Here is a 19,217-nt window from a genome sequence, read left to right as displayed (position 1 = left end):
TTGATGTTTGTGGTCATGAGATATCAGCTTTGTGCGTGATCTTTCACATCCAATCAATCTCGGAGTATTTCACGGAAGTTACCAGGAAAGTTGATGAAGGCAAGGTTGTGGATATTGTCTACATGGACTTCAGCACGGTTTTTTACAAGGTCCCGTATAGGAGGTCAGTCTAGAAGATTCAGTTGCTTCGCATTCAAGATAAAGTAGTAAACTGGATTAGACACTAACTTTTTGGAAAGAATCCAGAGTGTAACTATAGACTGTTGCATTTCTGTTTGGCGCCTGTATCTCGTGCAGTGTCACGGGGATCGGTGCTGTGCCTGTTGTTGTTTGTCATCCATATCAATGATCTGGATGAAATTACGGTTAAGAGCATCAGCAAATTTGCTGATGACTCCAACATTGGGAAGGAGCAGTTGACAAAGAGGAAGATTACACGAGCTTTCAGTGAGGTCTGGACCAACTGGAGAATGGACTTAAAAGGGGCCAATGCAATTTAATGCAGACAGGTGCAAGATGTTGCACTTTGGATGGACCGATCAGGGTAGATCTTACTGAGAGACTGGTAGAACAAAGTGATCGGGAATACAGGTACATAAGCCATTGAAAGTGGCAGCAAATGTTGCTAGGCTCTGAAAGAAAGTTTGTTAGTGCATTAACCTTGGTAAATGAAAATATCGTGTACGATATGATGTTATATAAGACGTTGGAGAGGCCTCATCTGGATATTATGTGCAGTTCTGCACACCTAACTGCAGGACAGATGGAAATAAGTTTGAAAGAGTACAGAAAAAAAAAACATTACAAGGATGTAACCTGGACTGGAAGACCTAAGTTCTAAGAAGAGAGTGAACTGATTAGGACTTTATTCATTGGAACATGAAAGATTGAGCGGAGATTTGATAGAAGTGTACACAATTACATTGGGATATAGATCGGATAAATGCAAGCAGGCATTTTGTACTGAGGTAAAGAGGTCCTACAACAAGAGGTTATCACTAAAGGGTGAAAGGTGAGAAGTTCAAAGGGTACAAAGGTGAAACCGGTTTACTCAGAGGGTGGTGAGAGTGCAAAACTAGCTAGCAGGGCAAGTAGTGCAAGTTGTGAAGAGAATTCTGAATAGATGCTTGCGTAATGAGCGTATAGAGCGCCATGGCCCGGTGCAGGTCAACGGGAATAAGTAGATTCTGTAGTCTGGCATGGAATAGATGGGCCAAAAGGCCTGTTTCTGTACTGTACTTTGCTGCGACTATGACAAGTCAGCCACACATTGTTTGGGAACTCACGGAGCCAAGACAAGCTGTGGTTAGCTGGTTTCCCTCCCTCAGGTACCGCAGTGAAGCCGGTTGGCCTAATTGACAGTTTAATACTCATCCTGGATTAATGAGATGAGGTGAAGCTCCCCGACGGTTCAGCCAAGATTTGAAATGTTTCACACCGAATGCCTTTTGGAAGTCCAGATATGCAGCCACTGCTCTTACTTCACACTGATAAATACAGCAGGTGATACAGGAAAAGGTGATGCTAAACCTGCAGTGCCCAGTGCTCCCCACCTTAAAAACTGAAACCAGATCTGCGAGAGGCAAGTCAGAGATCAAAGTCTCCATTCCCAAGTCGATCTCCTAAAACGTGCAGGAGATTAATGTTGATCACTATTCCCTCTGATACCAGCAGATCAGTGACAATACACGGACTGCACTCACCTCATTTTCTTCTCTACTGAAATGTCCCTCCTTTGTCAACATCCAACCCAGTCTCTCAACCTTTTCTTCAATTGCTTGTTTGAGTCTGTCCCTGTAGAAATTTGTCAGCTGGTACAGTCGATATTCCTCCCCCTGTGCCAGGAGGTCGGAGATTGTAAACTCTGGCTCTGTGAATATAAAAAGGAAAATGTAGGCTTGAACTCTGATATCCCTCGTCTCCACTGCTCTCACCCAACTCGACAAAAAAACCGTGTCTTGAACCTGCCAACAGATACAAAATTGGATTAATTCTCCATCTCCAACACCATCACACCGAGCACGGAGTCCCCCTACGGCTGTGTGCACAGACCACTGCTGTTCACTCTGCTGACCCACGGCTGTGCTGCAACACACAGCAAGAACGACGAGTCAGCTTACAGAGAGGAGGTGCAGCAGCTAACGGACTGGTGCAGAGCCAGCAGCCTGACTCTGAATGTGAACAAAACAAATTTCTTGGTGTTCATCTCGCGGAGAATCTCACCTGGTCCCTCAACACCAGCTCCATAGCAAAGAAAGCCCAGCAGTGTCTCCACTTTCTGCGAAGGCTGAGGAAAGTCCATCTCCCACTCCCCATCCTCATCACATTCTACAGGGGTTGTATTGAGAGCATCCTGAGCAGCTGCATCACTGCCTGGTTCAGGAATTGCACCATCTCGGATTGCAAGACTCTGCAGCGTATAGTGAGGTCAGCTGAGAAGATCATCGGGGTCTCTCTTCCCGCCATCATGGACATTTACACTACACGCTGCATCCGTAAAGCCAGCAGCATTATAAAAGATCCATGCACCCCTCAAATAATTTCTTCACAGCCCAGGCATTCACTGGGGTGTTAAAACTCCGAAGCAGATCACAAATGTATCTACAATGAGCTGCCTCCTGATCCTCAGCCATTCCCAGCACCGGCAATGATCTCCGCTCCGCTACAGAAAACAGATTTCGGTGACACCCCTCCTCCTTTGCGTAGCAGGCAAGAAAAACCAGGGGGGAGTTGGTAGCTTTCCTTCCAAAACCTGAAATGCTGTGTTATCATAGAATCTCGGAAATCCCGGAAATGCTCCTATCATCTGCTTCTGAATTTTATAAATGAAAGTTGCAGATGTCTTACATATCAGGGCTTGTCTGGAGGTGAAATGGACCCTGACCCTGAACATTCACATAAACCACAAGATCACTGTCACATTCCTGTCTGTGTTTCACTCACGACCACCTGATTCAGGATCCCTGCTCCCTTCACTCAGCTGAAGGTTTGTGTGGTGAGCGGAGTGATTCGACCATTACTGGTGTCAGGTCCCTGCGCTGGAACTGTTGGGTTGATCAAATACTCAAGGCCGCTTTACCAGTGGGATAAATGACACTGCTTTCTATGCACTGTTAACATCTCTGTCAGTTTTTTTTTCATCTGAACTATTGTGTACAAACGCGATAAAAGTTTAATTCAAAGACCCCTGTGATCATACCTTTGTCCATTCTGAGTCTGACTGACGATTGTTGATTGTCGTCGTCTTGTTCACACTTTGGTCGCTCTGCAGGACAGCTCCACCTGCTGGTGAGGCTCTAAATTTCACAACAAGCAGACAGTGAGTCAGAGAGTACGACTGCTTTGCAAATATGACAGTATTTCCATCCCCTGTAGCATTTGGCATGGGGACCAAACATTCCCTGCTAGTAACCACTTCCACACCATATCTGTCCACTGATACCTGGCGCATCTACTGACAGAGTCACAGAGCAAGAAAATGCAAATTCAGAGCGTTCCGCCCAAGACACAATGCCAACCACAGTGCCCACTGAGATGGTCAGAATTTCCTGTGATAGGGCCATCTCCCTTCTGGCCTCTTCACTCCATCTACACACCCCAACTGCTTTTTGATTTATGGAACTGCACCTACCTCATCCACTTCCTCTGGCTGTTTCCTCCACATGATCCCCAACATCTGCATGAATCCGCTGCTGATCAGATTGGGTTTGCAATCTCTTTACCAGATCCTGTCCATTTAGATCCCCTAGATGCTACGATAATCTTCTCTGTGAACAACAACTACTAACGTTCTGCATTCTGCGAACTTACCAGTCAAGTAATCCTTGTGCAACCGCATCCAAATTATTGCTATAAAATAACGAATATCAAAGGTCCCAACTTGTAGCCCCACGGCACACCGCTAATTACACGCCTCCATTGCGAGGAGAAATCTTCAACCACCACTCTTTGCTTGCTACCTTGAAGCTAATTTTGAATACATCCAATTTGCTCTCTCCGGACAGCATGGAACCTGATCATCGAGACCAAGCTGCCATGTGGCACCTTGTCAAATGCTTTGCTGAAGGCCCTTGCACAACTTCCATGGGAGAATAACTTTGAATTTCCACCTCTGCTTAATGTCACCTTCACAGGTTTTGACAATGTAATTAGCAGAAAAGTACTTGATGAGGCCAAGGTATGTCAAGGTAAATTATGGGTTGCCATGTGCTAGTTTGGACTGAATAAAATGCAGTGTTGGGATATTTTCCTTTATAAATGGTCTGTTCTCAGCAGAAGCCTACGCGACGATGTATTCGAGGGTAAGTATATCACTGCAGATTGCAATAGCCAATGGGATCAAGGGCATGTTGCTGCAGTTCATGGTAATTCCACATTTCTACAATCACTGCAACACGACACACTTGGGGCTTCTTATAAAGGGAGGAAATTGTCAACGCATTTTAAGCTGATTATAACGTAACAAGGAAACATCAGAACTAACCAAAAGCTTCTTCAGATGATGCAGCACCTTCAAATGAGCAAACACTCAGAGAATGTGAGTGACTTTAAAGAGCTGGGCTTCTGAAAGCACATTACCAGACCTGGAGTGATTGCAACTTGCTCTGACCGAGGCATTCCACCTATTTCGTACCTTCCTTTGTAAAGGTCTGTAATGTTTACAGGACCAGTGTTCGAGTGAATGAGACTCACCAAACTTTCTCCTGACTGAATCAATGGAAACTCTGAGTCAGAGGGTTCTCTTCAGTTGGTACTCTCAGTCCTCTGGCTGGTTCACTTGTCGCTGTTCCCTCGTTCTCATTCGTGGCTTCTTTCCAGCTGTGGGTTTTTCTTCCAATAAATCTCTCACCGCAGGTCTAACTTTAACCAGAGAGATAATGAAGCACATTAACAATACAAAGGAGAAACAATATTTCTGCTCAATTTTTTTCAAAAGCGAATCTCACTGAAATTTAAACGCTGAAGACAAATAAAAGGATCTCATGGAACAAATCATTAATTGTCCCTCACACGTCACAAATCCGGATACGGGATACGAAGGACTCATCATTCAGTCATGATGAGATATCAGAGCAGAATGAAGTGATTCATTCCATCGAATCTCCTCCATCATTCAAACATGGTTGATTTTTTTTTGCCCCAATGCCATATTCCTGCGTCCCCTTATAGTGCTGGAAATTCGGTGCAGCAGATTGCATCTGTGGAAAAAGACACTGTGGAAGACCCAGTATCAGAACTGGGATTATGCAGGATGATGCGTGATATGCTGAACGCTTAATTGCGCAATTTGGCCCAGATCGCATCCTTGCTCATACCTATAATGGGGGAGGTACAACACACAGTGTTCTGAAAAAATAGTAAAAGTGATTATCGGGGCATTAATAGTGATCTTTAGAGAAACGAAAACGAAAAGCTCTTGAATTTATAGCAAATGGACCGTCTAGTTATTCGCTGCTCAGAATTAGTTCTATATTGTTAAGCACCTGAGCATCATTGCCTTAAAGTAGGCTCCTACGGACAAGGCGAAATTATTATTAATTTTTCTTGCGTTATTCATTACTATTTCCTGGATACCAGAGAGGCTCCCGGTGAAACTGTTTTGTCCACTCTATTGACTTTTAACATCTCCTCTATAACAGGAAGCACGATAATGTACCATATTCAATCGTGATTAATATGCATAGAATGTAATGTGGGTCGTTCTCCAATGTTCCATCTAATGACTATTTTTGCAGCTGCGTGGATCAGCCATTGCTCTGAGACGGAACTTTTCACACGGACTGAGAAAAGCACAACACCATAGATGCGTCCTCTTTTGTAAAATGCATCCATGAATATTTTAGGATTAAGACAGACAAGAGAAAAAACATTCTATTGATTTTAATTACTAATTAAAGGATAGGATAAAAATGTAGTACAACAAAGAAAAACTTTCAGGTTTCATAAACGTTTATACGACAGTGTTTAATTCCATCTGCGCTGCAACAAAGGCTCCGTTCGCGGGAGCATTTTGGTTCCGCAGACACGCAGTGCAGAGGGAACAGTGACGGGTTTCTCTCTCCAGATTATCCCTACCTTATAACCGTTTTGTCCACTGCCTTGCCAGCGACAACCTGTTGTTACAAACATGCAGATCATCAACAATCAGGCTCAGATCTCATCCGTGTGCATATTCGAGATGGGTGAGGGTTTGCTTAAATGGGAAATGTATTAAATGGCCTCTTTGTTAGGTACAACTCTATACCAGCTCATTAATACGAATCTGTTAATCATCTGCTTGCAGCTCAAAGCACAAACACATGCAGATATGGTCAACGGGTTCAGTTGTTATTCAGGCCAAACATCTGAAGAGGAAATAAATGTGATGTAAGTGACGTTGACCGGGGAATGATCGCTGGTGCCAGACCGGGAGGTCTGAGTGTTACGGAAACTGATCAGCAGCTTGGATTCTCAAGTGTAAATCTCTCAGTTTACTGAGAATGGTCCGGAATCAAACCAAAGGAAAATCCAGTGAACAACGGTTCTAAAGGCCCCGTTAAGGAGAGAGCTCAGTGAGATTGGGCAGACTGATTAAATCCGACAGGAAAGCGGCAAGAACTCACATAACCACGCACTCCAACAGCGGAGTGCAAGAGAGCGTCACTGAGCACCGAACATAGAGACCCAACACTGTCTCCTCCCGTACTTCAAAATACCCTATACTCCGTGCAGATGGACTTTAAACACCCTCCACATGTCAGATGTGGACTTGCCAGTGTTACGAAGGATGAACAGATCTGATGGGCAGAAGGGTGCAGAGTTGCCCATCTCCCCCCCCCCCCCGCCTTTTGGAGAATCACAAACCGTTACTGTTGCTATGCAGTTAATGAGAGAGAGAGATGTAAGAGAAAACATGCTGGAATTGGAACATCTGCTACAGATAAGAGAGAGAGATAAAGCAGGGGAGTGAGACTTGTTGATCCACCATATTCTGACTTCTGAAAGTCGTATGGCTTCTGAGAGGGTTGTTCACCTTGTACCATTCTGTTCATTAAAATTCCTCAGTGGACAGCTGGAGTGGGCTGGTTTGATGGACACAGTCATTCAAAATTGATGGACAACTGAGACCCCGTGAGAAGCGATAAAAGTGAGGTCTGGGGAGCCTCCCTTCAGACACACCAGGAACACACTATTGAGCACTGCTTGAGTGTTGGAACCCACGTGAAGGTTTGGGGCATCGGAGACCGAACAAAGGATCAGTCAGTTTAACACACAGTGCTATAGCAGGGCGGGTGGGGGCTTGTGTGTGTGTCCACTCATGCCAGAGTGACGAGTCCACCACAGAAGGACAGAGGGGTCATACCTGAATGGCCAAACACATCGACGGATCAACAACGTAAAGTAAGGTTTGCCTGCCTGTAGCTGTTACATCTTGCTCTCTCTCTCTCTCTCTCTCCAACAATTACAACACAACGACCAACATCTACCTCAGCAAGTATGAACTGAACTGTACGTTATATTCACATATGACAATTCATTATCCACTAGACATTGTTAGAGCTTGTTTATTATTGCTTATTATTATACCCACACTTTTCGGTTTAGTATTGCTAACATGTATTATCTATATATTTGCATTATTGATATTGATTTGTGTATTTTACTAATAAACACTGTTTGAAAATAGTACCACCAGACTCCAACGGATACTTCTTTCTCTGCTGGTTAGACACCCAGTTACGGGATACATAACCAAATTGGGGGCTCGTCCGGGATTTGATTCCCAAATTGGGGGGCCAGAGAAATCGGCTATAAGTCCGTTATCTGATCTGTTTGCTTGGGTAACCAGACGGGAACCAGCAGAGATGGGAATAGACAAATTTATAAAGAACCCGACTTTGGGGGCATTGGAGAATGCCAGGAAGGTGGAATTGGTGAGTGTTGCGAGACGATTAAATCTCTCGGCGGTGAAATCGTCGATGAGAAAGTGGGAGATACAGAGAGCCATAGCCCAGCATAATATCTCCAAGGCTGTGTTCGCGCTTGATACATTGAACCTGTTTCCTGAGAAGAAACCAGTCGATCGGGCGGCTCAGTTAGAGATAGAAAAAATAAGGTTGGAGATGGAGAAGAGGAAACTGGAGTATGAGATCCTGCTAAAGGAGTTGGAGGCGAAAAGGGAGAAAGGAAGAGCTGAGTTGGTTGAGAAGGAGAAGCAGAGGCAGAATGAACTTCAGATGAGGCAGCTGGAAGGAGGAAAGAGGAAGCTGAAAGGAAGATGGAGGAGGAAGAGAAACAACGGCAGTTCGAGAGGGAGAGATGGCAACATATGCGTAGCGGGGCAGATCGAGCGGAGAAGTTTAATGTAAGTAGGGAGTTTAGTTTAGTACCTCCGTTCGAGAGACGGACGTTGATAGTTACTTCTTGCATTTTGAAAAGGTGGCCGTGAATCAGAAGTGGCCCAGATATCAGTGGGTGGCGTTGTTACAAAGTGTATTAAAAGGAAAGACAACAGGCATATGTGGCATTGTCCATGGAAGAGTCTGAGGATTATGAGGAAGTAAAACAGTCTATCCTTCGGGCCTACGAGTTGGTAGCTGAAGCGTATAGACAAAAGTTCAGAGATTTAATGATACTGTGGAATCAGACGTATACAGAGTTTGCCTATGAGAAGGGTGTGCTCTTGGATCGTTGGTGCGCTGCAGAAAGGGTGGAGGAGGATTTCTATCGTTTAAGAGAGTTAATTCTGATTGAGGAATTTATAGGTTGTGTTTCGGATAATATCCGGACGTATCTGAACGAGAAGACGAATAAGTCTATAACGGAATTTGCCAGGTTAGCAGATGAATATGCCCTAACCCACAAGACAAAGTTTCCCCCAAATAAGAGTTACCAGAAAGGCAGTAGAGACGGTAGAGAAAGTCCACGGGCTAAGGTAGAGAATAAGCTGGGAGCTAGTGATAAAGATAAGGAGGAGGACAAGCAAGCTGGCAGGAAGGTTCCTGGCTTGACCTGTTATAATTGTGGAAAGTTTGGTCATATTGCATCTAAATGCTTTGCTCCGAAGAAGGAGACGGGAAAAGGGTAAACGGCCATCCCTACAGGATGCATTGAGTCGATCAGCAAGTCGACAAGGAAGGCAAATGTAGATAGAGTACGAGAGGGCCGTCAGAAATTTATTTCGGAAGGGACGGTGTCTGTGAAAGAAGGAGAAACCCCAGTTCCAGTGAGAATCTGGAGGGATACTGGGACTGACCAGTCATTGATCCTAAGTAAGGTGCTGGATTTCGGTCCAGAAACTGGAGAGGTGGTATTAAGAGGCATAGGAAAAGGGACAGAAGCTGTACCTTTGCACAGGCTCATTTTACAATGTGACCTGGTATCTGGACCTGTCGAAGTCGGGGTGCGTTGAGAATTACCGAGAGACGGCGTGGACGTCCTTCTTGTAATGATTTAACAGGTGGTGACGTGTGTTCAGCAGTGAAGCTGACAGGCAAGCCTGTGAGTGCTGAGGACCCGGCCCTAGATTCTAAGATCTATCCCGCATGCGCAATCACTCGCAGCATGTCGAGTATGGCGGCTGAGAAAGAAGACAGTTTAAATGAGTCCACTGTTGATTTGGCTGAGACGTTTTTACCGACCCTGTATCTAGAGGGGTTAGGGGATGGTAAATCGGAGAATAGGGAGGTGAAAGAAGGTAAAGGAGAGGAGGTAGATTTAACCTTTGCCAAGAGGGAATTTATAGAGGCACAGAGTAAGGATGAGAAACAGATGAGGCAGCTAGAAGGTCCAGGGTTGGACACCGATGATCTGTCTGCCTTGACAGAACTGTTTGAAGAAGTTGAAAAATTTAAATGTGTTCCCGATAATGATATAAGGGCAGTCCTAGATGAAAAGGATGCCATTACCTTGAAGGAGTCTGCTGGGTTAGCAGATGGAGTTGTTTTAACCCGCAGGGTTGAGTTTACTCCGGATAGGAATTGCCCAGAAAGTAACTGGGAGGATCAGGGGAACTTAGAATTTGAAAAGGGGACTGGTATTGGAAGCCTAGAAGAGGCAGATGTCCCGTTTGCTTGTGTTCAGGTTGTTGAAGTACCTGTGGAGTCACAGGATACTGAACCTAGTGTTGAAGCTTAGAAAAAGTCTGAGGTATCTGATTCAGTTGAAAAGGAATGCAGTCCTTTTGGGTCAGATGGACTAGGTTTAGTGAAGAAAGGGTTAAACTTGGTACCAGTGGAAAGTGAGAATTCTCTGTTGTTTGTATTAGAAGATGTGTTAAAAGTTAGTGAGGAGATGAAAGCTGGTGATGTGAATATTATTGAAGGAGAAGGGAAAGGTGTTGTTCCTAAATTGAATAAAGGAAATTTACTGTCTGGATTGGTTTGAGAAGCAGTAACCAGGCTGAAGGAAAAATCGCTTGTTAACAAGGTGCCTGTGAATCAATTACAGTTTGTTTTGGAATTTGAAGGTGAACAACTGCCTGATGTTATTCAAGGAGGTGATTTGGAGAGACTGAACCAAAAGTGTTGGTTGGACAAAGGGGGATCACTTGCAGATGTTAAAATGAAAACTAATAGAATGAAGGTCCTGAAGATAGAATTAATGACTTGCTCAGAAATAAAGAAGTGTGTGGAAGTTCAGAGAATGGGCTAAGTTTGGAAAACATTGGTGATAAGATAAATCCTATGAAAGGAGTATGTGAAGGCCTATTCCACACTCGTGAGCAAGCTAACCATGTGAGAGTTCAGTGGAAAAGGGGCAAAAGTTGACCATGTCTCTGGACCTGATGAAATTTCAGTGGAAATGATACAAGCCCCGGAAGATCTGGGCATGGATATTCATTTTGAAGAGTTTAATGGCATATATGAGTCTGGTGTATTGCCCGACGATCTCTTGAAATGAGTATTTACAATTCTGCCTAAAATTCCTGGAACTATTGACTGCGAAAATTATAGAACAATCAGTCTGATGAGTCACATAATAAAGATTTTGTTGATAATTGTTCTGAGTCGAATTAAAAACAAGTTAAGGCCAGAAACTACTGAACTGCAATATGGGCTGATGGAGGATAGAGGAAAAAGGAACGCAATTTTCATACTACGAATGCTTTCAGAAAGGGCAATTGAGTGTCAAATTGATGTCTTTTTTATTGATTTCACTAAAGCATTCGACAAAGTGTAACATGAAAAACTATTTCAAATTCTCACTTAACTAAACGTTGACGGAAGGGACCAGTAACTTATTCAAATTTTATATTGGAATCAAACAGTGGCTGTAAAAATTGATGATAATATAAGCAGTTGGACTAAAATTCTAAGGGCAGTTAGAGATGCGTTGTGTCACCGGAATTATTTAATATCTATACTGAAATGATTCTCAGAGAAATAGAAGACCTAGATGGGATAAAAATTGGAGGTGTTTGCATCAACAATATATGATATGCAGATGATACCCCCCTAATAGCAAGTGCTGCAGAAGACTTACAAATCCTCCTAGACAAATTAGTACAAACAAGTGCAGATTTTTTTCTAACCATGAACGGTAAAATAAAACACATATATGGAAATATAAAAAGGGCAGGATACTCCCAACTGCCAATTGTCCATCGGTAACCAAGAGATTGAACAAAAGATCGGCTTTAATTACTTTGGTAGCTTTATATCACAAGATGCTAGAAGTAAAGTAGAAATAAAAAGAAGAATTGCCATTGCCAAAACCAACGTCAAAAAATGAATAAAAACACAAAATGCTGGCAGAACTCAGCAGGCCAGACAGCATCTATGGGTGGAGGTAGTGATGACGTTTCGGGCCGAAACCCTTCATCATTCTACCTCCTCCCATAGATGCTGTCTGGTCTGCTGAGTTCTGCCAGCATTTTGTGTTTTTATTCATTTCCAGCATCTGCAGATTCACTCGTGTTTCCAAAAAATGAAACCCATTTTTACCAACAGACACATTTCTATGAAAACCAGGCTTAGGCTACTAAAGTGTTACATCTGGCCAATAACCATATAACCATATAACAATCACAGCACGGAAACAGGCCATCTCGGCCCTCCTAATCCATGCCGAACTCTTAATCTCACCTACTCCCACCTACGCGCACTCATCCCATAACCCTCCACTCCTTTCCTGCCCATATACCTATCCAATTTTACCTTAAATGACACAACTGAACTGGCCTATACTACTTCTACAGGAAGCTCATTCCACACAGCTATGACTCTCTGAGTAAAGAAATACCCCCTCGTGTTTCCCTTAAACTTCTGCCCCCTAACTCTCAAATCATGTCCTCTCATTTGAATCTCCCCTACACTCAATGGAAACAGCCTATTCACGTCAACTCTATCTATCCCTCTCAAAATTTTAAATACCTCGATCAAATCCCCCCTCAACCTTCTACGCTCCAATGTATAGAGACCTAACTTGTTCAACCTTTCTCTCTAACTTAAGTGCTGAAACCCAGGTAACATCCTAGTAAATCGTCTCTGCACTCTCTCTAATTTATTGATATCTTTCCTATAATTCGGTAACCAGAACTATACAGAATATTCCAAATTTGGTCTTACCAATGCCTTGTACAATTTTAACATTACATCCCAACTTCTGTACTCAATGCTTTGATTTATAAAGGCCAGCGTTCCAAAAGCCTTCTTCATCACCCTATCTACATGAGACTCCACATTCAGGGAACTATGCACTGTTATTCCTAGATCTCTCTGTTCCACTGCATTCCTCAATGCCCTACCATTTACCCTGTATGTTCCATTTGGATTATTCCTGCCAAATTGTAGAACCTCACACTTCTCAGCATTAAACTCCATCTGAAACAATCTTGCTGTATGTTTCCGAAACATGGACTGTAACACCTGAACTCCAAAAAAACTTAGAAGCAACAGAAATGTGTTTTTATTTAGAAGAATGCTGAAAATATCATACAGAGATAGGGTAACTAATGAGGCGGTACTCCAACGTGCACATGCAAAAAGATCTTTAATGAGAACATTAAATGAGAGGAGACTGAAATTCCTGGACCATGTCATCAGAAAGGGAGAAATAGAATGCCTTACATTGCAAGGCCCTATGCCTGGGAATCGCGGAAGAGGAAGACAAAGAAGAAAATATATGGACACTGTGAAAGAACTAATAGATCTAAGTGTGCGAGATATCATTGACGCTGTGAGGAGTCATCGGATGTGGTGACCCATGATCGCCCAAGCGTGTAACGCGCAAGGCACATGCAGAAGAAGTATCAATGTCAGCCTCATATGTCCAGACACCCCTGTGATTAACGTCACTTTATGGACAGACAATCAATCGTTTTAAACTATCATACATTATGTATTGTGTTTTGTTTATTATTGTGATCTCTATCATTATTTTGTTTCTGTCTTGCTTTGGATCCAGAGTATGAATTATTTTGTTCTCTTTTACCCTTCATTACTAGAATGACATCAAACATTTTTGAATCTTGAATCCTGGGGAAAATGCCACGACCAACCTCATTATTTATATTCCATCTTGATTTCATGAACTCCTACAATGTCACCCTCATTCTCATCTGGACTAAAGATCCAGCTCAGCCAAATGCTTCCTATGACTCGGCCCTGTAGTCCAGGCAACATCTTCAGCAATCTCTTCTGCACCCTCTCCAGCTTGATAATATATTTACTACAGTAGGGTGAACACAACGGTACATAATACTCTGTGTAGCCATGTACATTCATATACAAATCAATGGCAAGAAGAGTAAATTACAGAGATCTCAGCACTGACACTTCCATCCCACTCGTCACAGACCTCCATTCGTTAGAACCATCTACATTCATCCCCCTCTCCTTCTTGTTCTCTAGCCCGCTGTGAATCCACCTCGCCAGCCCCCTGTGAATCCCACGTGACCGAACCTTCCCGATCAGCTGCCATGCAGGATCTTGTTACAGACTTTACCAAAGTTCAGATGAACAATATCACTGCCCAACTTCACCTAACGCCCTCGTTCATTCTTAAATAATCTCCAAAATACTTGACAGATATAATATCCTATTGGACAGTATTGGCGGTGATGTCCCCATAACCAACGCCCAACCGCCCGGGATTTCAGCTTCACTGCAGACTGAGAAAATTCCGATCCCAGCTGCAGAATTACCAACCTGGACTGTAGCCCGTATACTGCCAATTCCATATCATCAGAGTCACCAGCCCAATATTATCACCCATACAAAGACGCCTTGGTGCCGGCAATTTGACTTGGAGTTCCTGCCATTTCCGATTCACAATCTAAGGTGGAATTAGAACCTAATGACCCTCTGCCGGGGCCGGTGCTCAGGCTGGTTCCCCGGTCTGTATAGAGGATGCGGATACACTTCAGCCTGACCCCAGCAGCTAAACCGGGCACATTTGATCTCTATGTCATCGCTGTGTGGGATCTTGCCCAGCAGAGCGGGCTGCCATGTTTCCTGCAGTGCAGCAGGAACAAAATGTAAAATTATAAAGTAGAAAATGCTGGGAGCTCAGTACATCAGACTACGTCTCTGAAAGGACAAATGGTGAAAGACCCAGTTCCAGAACTGAGACTGTCCAAGATGCTACCGATCTGCTGAGCGTCTCCAGTATTTTCCCTCCCTTACTTTAAATTTCCTGCAACTGTAGTATTTTCTCCCTCTTCATTTTAATGCACAGATAGTAACTGATTGCCACCCTGAACTGTAAATGCCACCCCACCCCAAACAATTTGTTAGTTCTGAGTTCACTCTGACCCTGGTGTAACACATCCCACACAGTCAATGCTCACAGCATCCTTTCCTCCCTCTATCACTCTGTTACATTTGCTCCCGAGGCCAATGTCTCTACGCTGAGAGGCGGTGACCACAGAGCGATAAAAAGTGCAACACTTGCTGCAGCTCTGACGGGCTGTTACCCTGGAAACAGAGGAAGTGGCTCAACTAAAATAACCGAAAAAGGAAATAACAAACTCAACATCAGATGCTATGAGTTGCATTATGACAAAGATTAACACTGCAGCCATTTTGTAACGGTGAATCTAAAATTGAAATGGTTGCTTTTACCCTGCCACGTGTTGTGTCCAACTAAACCTCTGGTATTCCTAGCGAACAACAACTAACTAACTAACTAACTAAATAAATAAATAAATAAATAAACATCAGGCGGGCACACAAATAAATAAATAAATAGAAAGGTGCAATACTAAACTTAACAATGAAGACAAAGTTTAGAAGAGAGATTGTTGAAATATACAATTGCGGTATTGGGATACAGGCTGGACAAACATTGAGCTAGCAGGTTGATATATATATCATTGAGCTGGTGGCATACAGGCAGGACAGAGATTGAACTAGAAGGTTGATATATATCATTGAGGTGGTGGCATACAGGCTGGACAGAGATTGAACAAGATGGTTGATATATATATCATTGAGCTGGTGGCATACAGGCAGGACAGAGATTGAACTAGAAGGTTGATATATATCATTGAGCTGGTGGCATACAGACTGGACAGAGATTGAACTAGAAGGTTGATATATATCATTGAGGTGGTGGCATACAGACTGGACAGAGATTGAACTAGAAGGTTGATATATATCATTGAGCTGGTGGCATACAGACTGGACAGAGGTTGAACAAGATGGTTGATTTATATCATTGAGCTGGTGGCATACAGACTGGACAGAGATTGAACAAGAAGGTTGATTTATATCATTGAGGTGGTGGGATACAGGCTGGACAGAGGTTGAACAAGATGGTTGATATATATCATTGATGTTACATACCATGTTGATATATCCATCGGTGCGAAGATAAAATAGAACAGAAACATGCCATCGGGCTCAAGGACGGTGTCCATTCTGCTGTTAGAAGCGAATAGCGTGATGAGTGGACTCCTGACCTCACAGTCTAATCGATGTGACCTTGCACCACGTATCTACCTGCACTGCACTTTCTCTGTACCTAGAATGATTTGTTTTACCTCAATGTACTGCTGCAATGTATTGATCTGTGTGGACAATACCGGAGACACGATTTTCACTTTACCTCTGTACAAAATAAAGATTCTCCATTTCAATCGTGTGGAAATATTAGACAGCCTGGGTTGCTCCTTTGGAAATTCTGGAGGGAGTGTACACATTTCCGGGAAACCCAGATAAATGAACAAACCTTAATTCTCGCGTTAATGGGGCCAGATATCGGGAAACACTGTCAGCATTTCGGCAAGTTGTAGCAATGGACTGAAGATGGAAATAAACTTCCCAATCCCCCGTGAGGACGTGAGAGATCTGGATGTCACTGTCCTGTCTGAACGGGGAAAGATGAAACTTCTCATACACATGGAGCAGTGTCCCGAGGGTGCGATTGCTTAATTTAACCCTCTGCCTGCAAGAATACAACAGGCCGAACGGCCGCTTCCAGTGTGCTGGAAATATGTAAAACAATTATCGTCTCCAAGCGTCGATCCAGGTGGAGTTTGGATCCGATAGCGGGCCGGGTGATGGAGGTAAAGTTCACCAGGTACATCTTAATGGATGGGTTCAGTCTCGGCATCACCACCTCATCCCGCTCCTGGGACCAGAACACCAGGGGCTGAGCGGCGGCTCATCTCAGGCGGTTCGGTGTGAAGGTCCCATAACCCGGACCGACCACGACAGGTTGTATCCAGGAAGCGGGACGAGGCCGCCAGTTCGAGGAAGTGAACGGGACTCTCTGCCCGACATGAGGTTCCCCGCCCCCGGGATCGACTTCAGTACTCACCGATGGGAACTTGTCGGTTGCGTTCAACCCCAGTGACCGGCCTCAAAACTGACCGATGAGAAGTTCATCAATTTGTCCGGAGAGCAGCGAGATCCGTCCACCGGCTCCCCACAGACGATCAGCTTCAACAGAGAACGGAAAGAAAACCCCCGCCCATCCGGAGACTGTGAGAGCGGGGGCGGGGCCTCGGAAGCAAAAACCTGAGATGCTGCAGATCTGCGTTTGAAATGGGAGCGAGAAACCGGTGACTCTGCTCCTCGCCCCTCACACACTGTCCGACCTACCTGCTGCATTCCCCACATTATTCCATATTTACCAGCTACGTTTTTAGTGTTTCCCTCTGGATCTTTCCCGTCCCCATGGCACCATCTTCCGGTTCTCAGAGTTAAGGGTTCGATTCCCATCCCGGTATGACATACAATTCCCACCCGGAAAGGAATTGTGCAGGTTTCATTGAAATCACTTCTATGTTTCTAAACACTTTTTTTCTATTCACATTCCTCCGGAGCCTCACTGGACAGGAACACTGAAACATCAAGTGAAAAACAGCAGGAGGAGGCCATTCAGCCCCTCTAACCATCAACAAGATGGCGGCTGCTCTCCCATCTCAGCCACATGTTTCTGTCCGATCCATATTTCCTCCATCCCTTCCGTCTCCACACATCTGCCGGCCTTTTTTTTGTGAAAACGATCACTAAGGTCCACCCTGAGGGCGGTCTGATCGAAACGTCGGAATGGGAATCAGAATTAAACCGTTTGGCCACTGCAAAGTCCCCCTTGTGGCAGATGATACAGTGATGCTAAAAAACAAAAACGGTCTCCCAGTTTATGGCGGGTCTCACCAATGTGAAGGAGGCCGCATTGGGAGCACGGGACACAATAGATGACCCCAGCAATAGATTCGCAGATGAAGCGTTGCCTCATCCGGAAGGACTGCTTTGTGTCTCTGAATGGAGATGAGGGAGGAGGGGTACGGCAGGTGTAGCACTTAGGCTTATGCAGGTATAAGTATCTGGAAGAAGATTAGTGAGGAGGGATGAATGAACAAGGGAATTGTGGAGGGAGTGATCCCTGTTGAACCCTGTTTGTGACTTCCTAAACAGATTTGCATGAATGCAATCCCTACATTCATTAGTTATCTCTTTACTGCGATAGAAACGTTATATATTCCATACAGTGAATGCTCAAGGCATCCGGGCACCCACACCGGCTCCTGAGGTCACTGAGGGGCGGTGACCAGAGAGCGATAAATATGTTCAACACTCTGGAGCTCTGCTGGGCTGTTACCCTGGTGATGGAGGAACTGGCTCAGCAGAGCTAACTGAAAATAGGAAGTAAGGAATTCAACTTCACATGCCCTGTTTCATGAATTTATGAACATTTGGAGAGGCATAACATGATCAGGAATAGTCAGCTTGGCTTTATCAAGGGCAGCTCGTGCCTTACCGGCCTGATTGAATTTTCTGAGGATGTGACTAAACACATTTATGGAGGTAGAGCAGTTGATGTCGTGTATATGGATTTCAGCAAGGCACTTGATAAGGTACCCCATGCAAGGCTTATTAAGAAAGTAAGGAGGCATGGGATCCAAGCGGACTTTGCTTTGTGGATTCAGAAATGGCTTTGCCCACAGAACGCAAAATTGTTTGTAGATGGGTCATATTCTGCCTGGACGTCGCTGACTAGTGCCGTTCCTCAGGGATATGTTCTGGCACCACTTTTCTTCGTCAGTTTTATAAAGGACCTGGATGAGGAAGTGGAGGGATAGGTCAGTACATTTACTGATGACCCAAAGGTCAGAGGTATTGTGGATAGTGAGGAGGGCTGTCGAGGTTATAGCAGGACCCCGATTGGAAGCGAAACTGGGCTGACAAGTGGAAGATGGAGTCTGACCCAGACAAGTGTGAGGTGGTTCACTTTAGAAGGTAAATACGATGGCAGAATATAGTATGAATTGTAAGACTCTTGGCAGTGTGGAGGATCAGAGGGATCTTGGGGTCTGAGTTCATTTGCGCAGACTGACTGTGTGGTTCAGAAGGCATACGGTGTATTGGCCTTCATCAACCTTGTGATTCAGTTCAAGTGCCAAGAGGTAATGTTACTGCTATATAAGACCCTGGTTAGACCCCACTTGGAGTACTGTGCTTGGAGTGCAGTTCTGTTCGCCTCACTACAGGAAGGGTGTGGAAGCTATAGAAAGGGTGCAGAGGAGATTGACAAGGATTTCTCTGGATTGTGGAGCATGCCTTATGAGAACAGGATGAGTGAACTTGGCCTTTTCTTCTTGGACAGATGGAGGATGAGAGGTGACCTAATAGAGGTGTATAAGATGATGAGAGGCATAGATCGTGTGGATAGGCAGAGGCTTTTTCTCAGGGCTGAAATGGCTAACACGAGAGGGCACAGTTTTAAGATGCTTGGGAGAAGTTACAGAGGCAATGTCAGGGGTAAGTTCTTTAGGCAGAGAGTGGTGA

The 19,217-nt window shown here is 44.3% G+C and overlaps 1 long non-coding RNA gene across 1 annotated transcript; it reads right to left on the bottom strand.

Moving 5' to 3' along the window:
* Positions 1-3,199: 3,199 nt before the first annotated feature.
* On the bottom strand, positions 3,200-17,512 carry LOC132387338 (uncharacterized). The gene is made up of 3 exons (XR_009509862.1): positions 16,744-17,512; positions 4,693-4,860; positions 3,200-3,296 (listed from the first exon to the last, which is right to left on the bottom strand). It is a non-coding gene; the product is annotated as an uncharacterized LOC132387338 (long non-coding RNA).
* Positions 17,513-19,217: the final 1,705 nt, after the last annotated feature.

The sequence above is a fragment of the Hypanus sabinus genome, unplaced genomic scaffold (assembly GCF_030144855.1).
Source record: "Hypanus sabinus isolate sHypSab1 unplaced genomic scaffold, sHypSab1.hap1 scaffold_1752, whole genome shotgun sequence".
Lineage (NCBI taxonomy): Eukaryota > Metazoa > Chordata > Chondrichthyes > Myliobatiformes > Dasyatidae > Hypanus > Hypanus sabinus.
The sequence above is the reverse complement of the archived record's forward strand: the minus strand, read 5'-3'. Positions and strand labels throughout refer to the sequence as shown.